The sequence below is a fragment of the Eretmochelys imbricata genome, chromosome 16 (genome assembly GCF_965152235.1).
Source record: "Eretmochelys imbricata isolate rEreImb1 chromosome 16, rEreImb1.hap1, whole genome shotgun sequence".
Taxonomy (NCBI): Eukaryota; Metazoa; Chordata; order Testudines; family Cheloniidae; genus Eretmochelys; species Eretmochelys imbricata.
In genome coordinates, this window is record NC_135587.1 from 16,994,892 (window position 1) to 17,008,661 (window position 13,770).

At 43.1% G+C, this 13,770-nt stretch overlaps 1 protein-coding gene across 6 annotated transcripts in view; it reads left to right on the forward strand.

The window, feature by feature from the left end:
* The first annotated feature begins 5,576 nt into the window (after positions 1-5,576).
* Positions 5,577-13,770, forward strand: part of PRRC2B (proline rich coiled-coil 2B) — a 68,094-nt gene continuing 59,900 nt past the window's right edge. For all 6 annotated transcript variants that reach the window (XM_077836105.1, XM_077836104.1, XM_077836108.1 and 3 more), the window contains exon 1: positions 5,577-5,718. The gene's annotated coding sequence lies outside the window, so the exon portion shown is untranslated. The remainder of the gene's footprint in view (positions 5,719-13,770) is intronic.

Here is a 13,770-nt window from a genome sequence, read left to right on the forward strand (position 1 = left end):
TTCGTGAATCTCAAGACCTGACACTTCCACTCTCTTACTCATAAGAGTCCAGGGTAAAAAGGGCAGGGAGAGGGAAGGGAACAGGCATGGATTTAAGAACAATCCTCATCCTATTAAGAGGTATTTAGTAGGGATGTCAATTAATCACAGTTAACTCACGTGCAATCGCACTGTTAAACAATAGAATACCAATTTAAATGTATTAAATATTTGTGGATGTTTTTCTGCATTTTCAAATATTTTGATTTCTATTACAACACAGAATACAAAGTGTACACTGCTTACTTTATATTATATTTATTACAAATATTTGCACTGTAATAATGATAAAAGAAATAGCATTTTTCAATTCACCTCATACAAATACTGTAGTGTGATCTCTTTATCACGAAAGTGTAACTTACAAATGTAGTTTTTTTTTGTTACTCAAAAACAAAACAATGTAAAACTTTAGAGCCTATTAGTCCTACTTCTTGTTCAGCCAATTGCTAAGACAAACAAGTTTGTTGACATTCACAGGAGATAATGCTGCCTGCTTCTTATTTACAATGTCACCTGAAAGTGAGAACAGGTGTTCACCTGGCACTTTTGTGGTCAGCATTGCAAGGTATTTATATGCCAGGTATGCAAAATATCCATATGCCCCTTCATGCTTCAGCCACCATTCTAGAGGACATGCTTCCATGCTGATGACGCTCATTAAAATATAATGCGTTAATTAAATTTGCAACTGAACTCCTTGGGGGAGAATTGTACGTCTCCTGTTCTGTTTTACCCGCATTCTGCAATATCTATTTCATGTTATAGTAGTCTCGGATGATGGCCCAGCACATGTTCGTTTTAAGAACACTTTCAGTGCAGATTTGTCAAAATGCAAAGAAGGTACCAATGTGAGATTTCTAAAAATAGCTATAACACTCGACCCAAGATTTAAGAATCTGAAGTGCCGTCCAAAATCTGAGAGGGACGAGGTGTGGAGCATGCTTTCAGAAGTCTTAAAAGAGCAACATTCAGATGCAGAAACTACAGAACCCGAACCACCAAAAAAGAAAATCAGCCTTCTGCTGGTTGCATCTGACTCAGATGATGAAAATGAACATGTCAGTCTGCACTTCTTTGGATTGTTATCGAACAAAACCCGTCATCAGCATGGATGCATGTCCTCTGGAATGGTGTATTTTTGAATACAGTTATTTTTTGTACAGAATTCTACATTTGTAAGTTCAACTTTTATGATAAAAAGATTACACTACAGTACTTGTATTAGGTGAATTGAAAAATACTATTTCTTTTGTTTTTTACAGTGCAAGTATTTGTAATAAAAACAAATATAAAGTGATCACTGTACACTTTGCATTCTGTGTTGTAATTGAGATCAATGTATTTTAAAATGTAGAAAACATACAAAAATATTTAAATAAATGGTATTCTATTATTAACAGTGCAATTAATCACTATTAATTTTTTTAATCATGTGATTAATCACAATTAATTTTTTAAATCACTTTAAAGCCCTAGTATTTAGCCTCATGCTGCTAACAAGGTTGGAGCAACCAGGGGGCAGCATGCTCATTATTGCAGTAGAGCATTACCCTATGCTCTCTGCCCTGCTTGGATCTGTAAAATATTCTATACCAGTGCTCAGAAGGATCAAGCTCTTTGGGGAAACAAGATAGAAAATATATTCATGTGCAAGTGAGAGAGAGTTTACTTTGCTTGCCCAGGAGGAGGAAAATGGATAGAGACAGACAGAAAGAAAAGCAAATGCACCAGACTGATGCCCAGATTCTCTGAATGAGACTGTGTGAGTGAGAGTGTGCTGATGTCCAGAGGAGGATGGATTGTTCCACCTGAGCGGCTTAAAGATGAGGAACAGAGGGATTGGCCAACATTCTCCACAGACAAGAGGTAAGATACAGTGAGAGTGAGACAAGAGAGATACAAGAGGCCTATTTTGACTCCAGTAATGGAGGGACTCTGACATACAGAATGCTTATGGGTTTGTGCGTTTGTTTGGTTTTTGCAGTACTGCTGATTCTCTTGATAGCTTGATGTCTGGATAATAGGCTTGCAGCACCACTTAGGAACATGGCACAAGGACCAAGCATCTGCTCAGGCATTCCCTCCCTCGGTATTACTCCCGGTGATTGGATCTTAGAGCAGACACCTCCAGTCTGCAGAAATCCAGGTGATTAGGCCTAGCTGTTTTCTCTTAGCCTAGGGGCTACTACTACTTCTCAGGCATTGCTCACTTTTCCATGGGAAAAGCCCAATAGCAATAACAGCACCTTCCACTGGGAGGGACGGATGGGCACTGAGTGCTCTGATACCTTGTAAACTCTGCTGATCAGCCTGCAACAAGGGGCTGCTCTTCTTTCTGCTTCAGAATGGTCAAGATCGCTCCTTTTTATAAAGAAAAAAGAGTCGTATTTTTTCAATCAGATTATTAAAAACTGGTAGAAGTTACAGACTTCACAGTGGAGCCTTTAGTGTGGAAATGGAGTTTGCTAAGTCTGAAAAATAATTAATCAATTATAATAAAGTTTTAAGCAATTGAAACACATCACTTCTGAGTGTATGCAGAGACTTCTGCCTTACTGAAGCCTTGGCCCTCTTTCTCCTCATGGTGCATACAAAGTTCTCCTTGACTAAGGGTCCCGGTAAGCACAGAGGTTGCTATAGTCAGGCTGTAACTGGCAGATGTAATAGGTGGTGGAACCAGGCTGCCAGACCTCACACCCTTTGGTTTTTTGTCTTTCATTTTTGACAGGTATGGAGAGGAAGGATGGAGGATATTGCCTGTCTGCTGGCAGAACAGCCACAGACCCAGCCACTCCTTCTGGAGTTAACAGAAGTGGCAAAAATTTCAGTTTGCCATTCAACAGCATGAGGCCCATCCTCAGCACCAAGGGGGAAAGGTTGAAATGGCTGGAGAACTCCAGGGAGTCTTGCTGGATCTGGAGAGTGCAGTTGAGGCAGGCCTGGCCCTGGGTTTGCAAAGCTGTGGCTGGAAGGTGACTTCTAAGGCCTTTGAATGGCCAGTGCTGCCAGCTGGAAAGAGTTGATGTGATTGGCACCATTTCTAATGGGAGAAAGTCAGGTAGCGTACAGAACCTTGCGTGCTGAGCAGTCTGGCTCATATCCAGAGGTAAAAGCTGCCATTTTAAACAGACCGAGACTGATTCTGGAGGCATATTGCCACTGATTCTGGGTCCAAACATTTCATGGGGAGCACACCAGAATGTAGTGGACCAGCAGTTGCAGGACCTTACTGCCCCCTGGTTTTTATCTTGGCCCAGCTATATAAGGAGGGATGGGACCCAAAGACTGGCACAGCTGGGAAGGTAATGTGCAGGGCAGACTTAGCAGGGAAGGCTGCAACCCCAACAGCTTTCCACTAGGCTGCCCTAAGGCTGGATGGGAGAGATCTGAGGGAAGGGGTTTCCATGGCTGATGGGATGGAGGTCTCTGCTCAAGCTAACAGCCTACACTTTCAGATGGCAGAGTCCTTACAGGAGCTGGAAGAAATGTGCTCCTCAAGGGAGAAGGTTTTGATACTGGAGGAGGAGGAGGAGGTGATGAAGATATGTACTGAAACCACCTACAACAGCAGTGCATGGCACAGTGATGGGCACTAAATATGAATGTCGTCATTAAGGAGAATTAAATAAATTTTCTATTGCCATCATATCAGGTATTCCACTGTAAACAGGAATATGCTAGGCAGAGGGAATTCTCTGCTGGCTGTAGGCATTCCCTGACCATAAAATCAAAGAAGAATCATAATGAGACTTTAAATACTAGTGAGATATGAAGAAAAAGGGCTCAGCATTTGCCAGGTAGCTGAGAGCCAGTGTGAAAAGTGTGAAATGGTCTCAGCCCACTTCCTACCAGAAGGTATCCATGCCACACAACTGCTACCATAGTGGTTCTTAAACTTTTGTATTGGTGACCCCTTTCACATAGCAAGCCTCTGAGTGTGACCCCCCCCCCCATAAATTAAAAACACTTTTTATATATTTAACACCATTATAAATGCTGGTGGCAAACCGGGGCTTGGGGTGAAGCTGACAGCTCATGACCCCCCACGTAATAACCTTGTGACCCCCTGGGGGGTCATGATCCCTAGTTTGAGAACCCCCGTACTACCCCATCTGTCATTAACCGGGCCTCTTTCTGGCAGCCTTAATAAAGAGGTGAACTAAATGAGCTCTGGAAAATGATCTCTCATCTCAGTGTTAAAGGTGGTCGCTGCAGGACAGGGCTGCAACACAGGGCCGGCAGCTTGTGTAGGTAGGTGAAACTTTCATTGATGTTACTTGTGCCATATCTTGTGTGTGACAAATCTCCACTGATAATCTCTCTCTCCTCCCTGACTGTATATGCCTCTTGATTTGCTTTTCCCTTTTATTATTATTCCGGGGCCTGATCCTGGATGCAGAGCTCCCAGTAACGTTGGTGGAAGCCCCAGGGCATGGCCCAAATGGTGGCACTGTGGGGGAGGTACAGGTAGCTAGAGAAAATAAAGCTGTTGGGAGGTGATGCTGGCTCCAGCAATTTGTGGCATTTGTGGGAGGGTCTGAAGCCCCATCAAGGTCAGGGAGCTACGGGCAAGGCTGTGACTCCCACAAACCCATAGCTGAGGTGTTTAGGGGGCGGTATCTTTGCCAGCTTGGGAACTGATTTAATGTGTAGAGAGAGGGGTGAAAGAGAGAGAAATTCCCTGGCTTCTCACCTTACTGAGAAACTGCTTCATCCTTTGCACATTCTGGGCTTGATCTAAAGCCCTTGAAGACAAGGGGAAGACGACGTCTCCTCTTTCCCTAATTGCTTCCTCCTCAGCTTTCATCCCATACCTGCCGCAAATGAGAAAGGGGGAAGTCTGATATTTCCCTCTTGACTGCTCCTTGACCAGGCCTCCTCCTGTTCAGCCCAGGTTTCTCTCTCTTGTTTGCATGCACATCTAATCAGGGTTTTTTATTATTACTATTATTTAAAGCAGGAGAATAATTTCTGCCTGGCTGTAAAGTAATCCTGACAGCAGCAAGGCTCAGGGATCCTAGAGCTGTTGCTGCTGGAGCCTGGCTTGGCCGGACCAAGCTCACAGGCTTTCCTCCTGCAGTCAGTTTGATGGTCTGTAACCATGGCACAGACTGTGCTGTCCTCCCCCAAGATCCCTGAGGTTTTGGAATCAGACTATAGAGAGCTCCCCAGAGCAGAGCCTGGGGTTAGACAGTTGTGTGGGCCCCTCCCCATCTCTCCTGTTTCTCAATCATTCTTTCCCCTTTTTTCTTATCTTTGACTCTTTAATCCGCTTTCATTCTTTCTCCTCCTTCCCTCCTCTCCTCTCCGGCACGCTCCCTCCTTTCTTTCCCTCCTCTCTTTTTGCTTTCTCCCTCCACGCCTCTGTCATTAACCCCTCTGTGCAGCGGGGCGCCTGGCTTTCCCCCGGGGTCCCTGCAGGTGTCGCTGTCCGGTTTGCAGGGCTCTGGCTGCGGGATGAGTTGCTCACTCCAGGCCGGGGATTGACAGGCCGGGCGGGCAGGACTGGAGGAGGAGGGGCGGGTAGACACAGAGAGGCAGCCAGCGAGCGAGAAGCCGCAATCCAGCCAGCGCCGCCTCTGCCTTTTCAATCCGCAGCCATCCGGCTCCCCGAGCCCCCATCTCCCCTCCGGACTCGGCTCCCCAGGCAGACCCGGCTCCCGACAACCACCACAGGTGGGTATTGGGGCCGGCTGGCAGGGCGGAGGGGGTTTATTCGGGAGGGGTTGGGGCGGCGGGGGGATGGGACCAGGCAGCCCTAAAATGGAGCCTGAGCCGGAGGCTGCCTGGAGCCCTGAAGGAACCACCCCTCCCCCCCCCCCGTTTTGTCTCCGTTTCAGCCCCCCCTGGCTCTCGAACCCACTGTGCCTTCTCCCCCCAGCCTGGAGCGGGGTGCACGCCCTGCCGCTTGGCCGAGCCCAGCCCCCCCGGATGCCGCTTGGCCGAGGCCGGCGGTGCCCGCTGTTGGCCCAGCCCGATCCCCGTGTGCCCCGGAACAGAGAATGGGGGGCTTACCCCGCCGGGGGGCTGGGGTTGACGCCGTGTGGGGCGGGCAGGGCCTCTGGTCCGCCCCAGCCGAGGGGGCTGTTTAAGTCTGGAGCTAGCCTGTACGTCGGTGGTTTGGAGTCTGCAAAAACCAGTCGGTGATGGAGCCTCCCTCCGTTAATAGCAGATGCGGGGCCTGTTCGGCCACCCCCACGCCTGGCTAGGGGGGAGAGGGGCTTAGAGGTGGGGGGGTCGGTTTCCAATTTCAGATCCCTAATAAATATGGGGGTGTGTGTGTTTTAAACCCGTGTTTAGCCCCATTGTTTTGGTTCTGCGCTCCGGTCATGGGAGGCCTGGTCTGTGTGTGTGTTTTGCTGCTGCTATTACAAACTGCTGAACCCTCCCCCATTTGGGATTATAAAACTAGACATGCTACAGAGCATCCTGCCCACCCCGCATTGCTCCGCTACGGCACAGACAATGGTGTATGGAATAGTTTAATTGAACAGTGTGTGTTTGTTATTAACTAGTCGATTTTTGTTTTTCTTTTCTACAAAGGCGGTTGAAAATAGAAATAACTATCTTGATTTTACAGTGAAAAGATTCTTGTTGCAATGTATGTTTCAACACAACATTTGGGATCTCAGTTTCGCAGCCCCGATTGTTTTGTTGTTGTATTTATTGTAGCTGTGCAAAGACCAGACTAAGAGCTGAAATGCAGCTTGTGGGGGAGTGTTTACTGTGCAGCTTCTGAGGCTGTGAAATGCAGTGGGGATGTTTCTTGTGTTTTGATGCTGGATCTTGGAAGATGCATATGGTTTTTAAAAATATATATATTTTTTATTAGCAAAGAATTTGCAACCTCTGGGCTCTTGGGGCTTTGGGCTGGAGGAGATGAAAATCCTGAAACAGGTCTTGGCTCGACATGTAATGTTTTTTCCATGCATCTCATTAGAGTTTGTGGATGTTTTGGTTAGCAGAACTGTGTGGGCTTTGGTTTGAGTGATTGCAAACATTCTTTGATCCTGAGATTTGGGTTTTGTTATGAACATTTTTCTTCTTAGCTCTTTATGTAGAAAAGGTGATAGAGGAGCAGAAATTTTGGAGGCAGTGATTGTATTTGATGGATTAATACTTTCATATAATGAAGCATTTTAATTTTAATGGTACTAGTGTTTGGTATTATATAAACAGGCTATGTAAATATTTAAGGCCCTGTGTCTCTTTCAAGAGACATGGGGGGAGGATGGCCATTGATCCTGAAAGCTTCGATACTCCCTCTTCAGTACTAACAGAGGATGCCTCTCATCTTGCAGAACTGAGTCCTGATTAAGGATTTATAAGTTAGTTTAAAACTTTCATTGCAGTAGTGCCTAGATGCCTCAACTAGATCAGTCCCCATTGTGCTAGGCACTGTACAAATATAGAAAATGACAGTCCCTGTCCCCAAAGAGCTTGCATTGGAGTGTTGGCATCTGACAGGTGGATTTGCCAAATATAAACTTGGAGTCAAAATGACCTGGGGCAGAGAGGTTGAAAGTGGTGGGTGGTGCTGCTCTCACTGTGCTGTCAGGCCAAGTCCCAGAGTACTTAACAACTTTTAACTGCACTTTTGCTTCTATAAATGAATGGGCCCTGATTCTGTAAGGAGCTACAAGTGGATGAAACCTTGGGCCTATACAGAGCCCATTGAAGACAGTGATGTTCTGGGTGGGTGGAACGGTCATGTTGCTCCTCACAGGACTGAGATCTTAGAGATTTTTTTCCATTTGTTTTTATATTTTTGAGGTGTGAAGGATTAATAACAGAACTTCATTGTCAATCTCTATTTTCATGATGACCTGTCTGAAATGTGTTTTCTCTTTAAGGCCTATGAAGGTGTTGTCAGGTTAAAAATTACATTAAAAAAATCCATAGAGGATTTTGCGAAATTTGAGGAATTAAAACTAAATTTATCTTTCACCATTGCTTCTGAATTTTTCTTTTTGGACTTAATTTGGCTTGGACATTGAAGATAAGCTGCTCTGTGTCCCTTTTTAGTTACTTTCACTGTTTGGTTCTCTACCCTAGTGCAGTGGATGGACACATTTCAGGACAAATTTTAAATGGAAATAAAACAGTTTTTTGAAATATATAAAAATATGATTACACAATTTTGTTTTCATTTAAAGCATAGTCCTGAGATGCAGCTGGATGGAGAGTTCCTTTTATAACTCCAGTCGGGAATTTAGTCTGTGACTTGTGGTTTTATTTATTTAACGTTTCACAGAATCTATTTTGAGTAGAAATGGCTACATTAAAGTTTTCATAATTCACTGAATATTTTATTTTATTTTATATTTTATATTCTATTTTATATAAAATATTTTATATTTTATTTATCAGACTGGGATAGTGTTAGAGTCCATGTTTGCACTGTGCCCACTACCATGGGGCCTGATCTCTCTGGTTGGAGTATTTGAGTGCTCATGTAATATAAAAATCTCTAAGATCTCTGTAGAGTGCTGGTATTTTTGCATAGCCACCAACAGCATATTGGGTCCTGCTCCTGCAAGTTGTCCCACATGAAGTACAGCTTGCCAGATCAGGGCCATAGTTTTGAGTGTCGCAGTAGGACCTCTTGTGCATCTAACCTTTGAAATACAATGTGTATTCTATTGTTCCTTGCAGAAATAATCAGCTATTTAGGGTTCACATTGATCAGTTGCCCAAGATTTCCATTGTACTTATCCAGGTAATTTAATGTACTGTAGGACCAGTAGGGTTAGGACTCAAGTTGCAGTAGTACTTAAATCATGACAACCTTATTATTTATTATTTTTTCTCAGTACAAAGAGATCTCACTGTAGCAAGACTTCATTTTGTGACTGCCAAAATTTAAGGGGTGGGTGTCGGGAGGAACTTCTAGGATAGTAAATGTTAATTTGAAATAGGGGAGGGACGAATTTTTAGAATTGCAGGAGTGGGTGACCCCCTTCTCCATTCCATCGCCAGTGGACTTTCCATTTGTTCTGTCATTGGGCAAAGGAAATTTTGTCCCAATTTTATTTTTTTGTTCTTCAGATAATCATACCTTCTAAGTGGGTTTTGGTTTTCATGTAGCACTGACTCATTCCTCTAATAGGTTAGTAATCTCACAGCTCCCTAGCTTGACTAGCTTGTCATTGGGAACAGAAAAAACATAAATGTAGGTCTTTCAGATAATTGTGTCATGGCCACATAGAAACATTCTGAACAGGTAAAAGCTGGTGAACTGTAAATCTCTTCTTCCTAAAAACAACTTTTTGGATAGCTATTGAAATAAACTGACTTTTCATTACTAAAACCAACATAATCCACTACCAAAAGTTTCTTCCAGTGGAAGATGTCTGCAGATTTGTGACTGCAACACAAGTTTGTTTGGATAAAACCTTTTTTCAGAGAAGAATAAATGTGGATAAAGCAGAGAGCTATAATATAATGTTATAACTCACTGAAACATGACTTGGTTTCATTACGAGAGATTGTCAGAAACTTCTTATGTAGCATTCAAGAGCTCTGTGTGTGTGTACATGTAGGTTTAGATTAGGAAATCGTTTTTTGTCATGCTGGTGCAAAGATAAGGGAGCTGTATGTTTTGCATTAAAATTGTTAGAAGGTTTGTATGTGTAAAACTTGAATTTGTCAGGAAGCTGTAAGACCACATCTATAGTAGCCTGAGCCTTTTCCACTAACAACAGTGCTTTTGTATTTGACTGTGGAACTGGAGGGGGCTGGAATCTCTTGAGTTGCTGTGCTAAAAGATCTATAGGTACAAGACAGCAAGGAAACTAGTGCAATTTTGGAGCTGCAAATGCAGAGGCATGTGGAGGTGATCATCATCCCCTGTGACTCTGGTGCAACTGCATCTCGAATATAGTGTCCAATTTTGAGCACCTGTATTACCAGGGAAGTGCTGACCAATTAAAGGGAGCAACAAAAACTCTTAGAAGGCTGCAGGCATTGATTTAGGAGGAAAGATTAAAAGGGCCGCACCTTGGCTGAGTGTGGGAAAAGGTGATTACAAAGTTATCAGAAGGATGTAAAAATCAAAGAGAAAAAGGAGTTCTTTTGGGTGGTACATAAGGGAATAATTTGGAGCTATGGGATGAAATTAAGGTGGGGGACTCTGGGAAATCTTTCTGATAGGGAGATGAGCTGGTAGCTCTTGACAAATCATCCATTGTCACTATCAGGAAGACTTACTCTATTGTATGCTGATGCTTGACATGAGTAACAGGGCTTGTGGTTGGCTGGAAGGGGATGTTTGAAGCCTCCCAGGAGTTTCAGATCTATAGCAGTAAAGCTAACAGACTGCAGAGTTAACCCATATGGGGGAATCCTCCTGTGTAGCTGCACAGGACTCTTTTCCAGTGGAGCTGGGATAGATCTACCGCAAGGAGTAGTTCGGGACAGGGTTTAGGAAGCTTGCTTTGGATATGTATGTGTCACATACTGTTCATGAGCTTCCTGCATGCCTTTCTACAGTGGGGATTTAGTGCCAGGGCTGCTGCTATGTAGATTTGTCAGGTATCTCCACCTATGTGTGGAATAAGGGCAGGTGCAAATGTGCAATAGGCTACTCCAGTCTTGAGGCGGGCTGGGGGCCAGGGAGGAAGGATTTATCTCCTGCTGTGCCAGCATTTGGGCCTAGGCAGTTCACATGTCTCTGGTTCATTATGCTTTTCTGAATTTACAGAAAAGCAATGCCCCATCAAGTCGTATTCTGGAGGGTTTTCTTCATAGCCATAAGGGTCAAGAAGCTTAATTTTTGGAAAAACTGAATATCAGGCCCCCAACTAACCAGGGGCAGTTTCTTGCTGGTCATTGATGAGTGCGCCCATGATACTGTGCTAACTGTGTTATTGTTCTGTATTCAAGCGAAATATAGCATTTTATCATGCCACATGATTATACCAAATACTGAGGGCAGTGTATTGATGAGTGCAGCCAAACCTGCGGACGCGGCAAGTAAAGAAACCGGCCCGGCCCAACAGGAACTTTCCCTGAACAAGCGGCGGACCGGCTTTGAGAACCACTGACTTAGATCCTCTCAGTTTTCGTATCTGTAAAGTTGATAGGATGCTTACACGCCTTTGTAAAGTGTTTTGTAAATCCACACATGAGAAGTATGAATATATGGGTGAGATGTTTCTCACTTTCTGTCCCGCAGTGCTCAGTCCAAACGTCCTGCATACAGAACACAGCTGCTTTTCAGAAGACCTAAGCAGGGAATTCATTATTCCAAGCACGTTAAAAGTGCTACTCACACTATAATATGATCACTTATTTCCTTGTGGTCTGTTGCCTTTTCCCTATTAAGCACTTTCTCTAATTCATGGTTGATAAAAATCAATCATTAATTTTTAATTTAAATTGGATTTTTTTAAATTTAAATGAAATTCAAGTTTATTTTTAATATATTTTTCAAGTTTAAAAAAAGTTGAAATTTAAAATTAAATTTGAAATGGACAACTTTTATTAAGGCTTTACTTTATTATAATCTACTAACATCATCTAAATTAAACAAAATTATTAAGCAGTACATGTTTGCTACCAAATTTTAAAGAAAGTCAAACCAGTGAACTGATGGAAGAAGTCACTGGTTAAGTACCTGGCGCCCAGAGTTTGCTGAAGTGCTAAACCAGTCTTTGACAGCAGTAGCCTCTTTTGGAGGTGCAGAGAGAATAATTGCTTCATTTTAGTTTATATAACTAGTTCAGCTCAATGGCTAATTCATTCAAAGTTGAGAAACTGGGAGTTGAAAAAGAAAGAAAGTTTGTTTTCTCTTCCAACTATGAATACAAGCTAGGCATGAAAGGATGAGATCTTCTAGTTCTAAAATCTTGAAGGACATGAACATAAAAATGGCTATCCTGGGTCAGATCAATGGTCCATCTAGCCAAGTGTCCTGTCTTCCAAAAGTGGCCAATGTCAGGTGCTTCGGAGGGAATGAGCATAACAGGCAATCGTTGAGTGATCCATCCCCTGTTATCCACTTCAACAGATTTGATGAATGTGGGAAACAAGAAAAAGTTGATATAGAGAATGATTTATTCATCTCCTTGCCAGTGCAGTATTGTTTCCTACGGTACACGTACTAGTACTTTGTCCTATCTAGTTCTAAAGGTGGTAGGCAATGGGACTCCCACCATTTCCTGTGGAGATGATTTTATATTCAAATCAACAGGGACTTAACAAATCCACTCAGCAATGACAAGTAAGAAACTTTCCCTTGTATGTATTTTTGTTGGGGACTTGGCCTTTAATCTCTGCGGATTTGAAACTTTCTTTTTTTGTCTTTAGTCATTATGGTTGTGAATGTAAGTCAATTCAGTGTAGTCAGGAGACAGCCTGAGAGGGTGGAGGGTATAGGCTACCTAATATCCAAATCCTGTGAAGCTGAGCTCTTTGGTCTATAGGAGTGGTGGGTCATATCCTTGACATGGACTCCCAAAATCCTACCTCAGTTGTGTGCAGAGGAACCAAATTGATTTTGTGGGGCCTCTAATGATCCCTTTCCCATTTGTCCCAACCCCTATTGTGCTAGTGTCATACGTGATAATTTTCCAGGCTTGTCACCTACTGAAAGACGCATCAAGAGTTGTGTTTTATTAGTTTACTACTAGCTAAAATTTGCGCTGTCCCATGGGTGTAGTAATTCATAAAGTTGGGTGGGGGGAGCTGAGAACTTCAAAAATTAGACTGAAACTATTCTGAACAAAAAGAGCTGTCCGCTATGCTTGTAGCTATTTCCATCACTTCACATTGACTTACGACATTCTAGGTTTCAGAGTGACAATTCTGAAATCTCATTATATCGGTTTTATTTCTCTCTCTATGCCATAAGTGCAATTATTGGAGTGTGGCTTGTCTGTCTTCAAAACATGCTCTTCCCTAGGTTAAGTGAATGCTTCCTCTTTTCCCACCCACCTCAATATACTGCCGTACTTACAGACTGGTACCTCATACCTCTGGTCTTCAGCATGTATCAAGATCTCCAAGGTGACACTGCATGTACAATGAATATTATGGACGCTACATTCAAGGCCTCCATAGGGCTTTAGCTAGTGCATGGGCTTTATTTGTGTTTTGATGTTGGAGATGTTGTTTTGTTGTTTTGTATTCAGTTACTTAAGTAGACCAGTTTTATCATAAAGCACCTGGGTTACTTAGCTGAATAGACTCTCTCTGTAATGATTTTAAAGTAGAAGGAAATATGTGGGCTCCATGTGGCAGACTGGGAGAATTTATTAGCTTAAATTATTGCATTTTTAAAGTTGACTTGTCAGTCGTGGAAATCACTCTGTGACTCTGAGTTGATGATAGGTGTAACAACCTGAGCAATTGTGCACCTGTCATAACTTGAGATCAGTTCATGCTCACTTTTAGTTATGGGAGCGCTCCTGCTGCCTTCAGTGAACTACTTGCATGGGGAAGAGGAGCAGGCTTTGGTCCATTGTCTCTATTTTAGATTTTCATACAGTGTGATTCTCTTCTGAAGGACATTGTTGTCAGATACACAACAGAACTACCATCTCAGTATTTCTCTCCTCTTCCATTTTTCTTTACAACCATTGCTCCTTCATGGATTTTTCTCCTTTTCTTTCCTACCCAATAGTCCCCATGCTTCTGAGGCCTCAGCAGTGAACAGTTAGTGTGATATTATTTATAAAACTATAAGTGTTTAAGGTCCTTTGGAAGGGGCACTGTAGTGAGAATCAG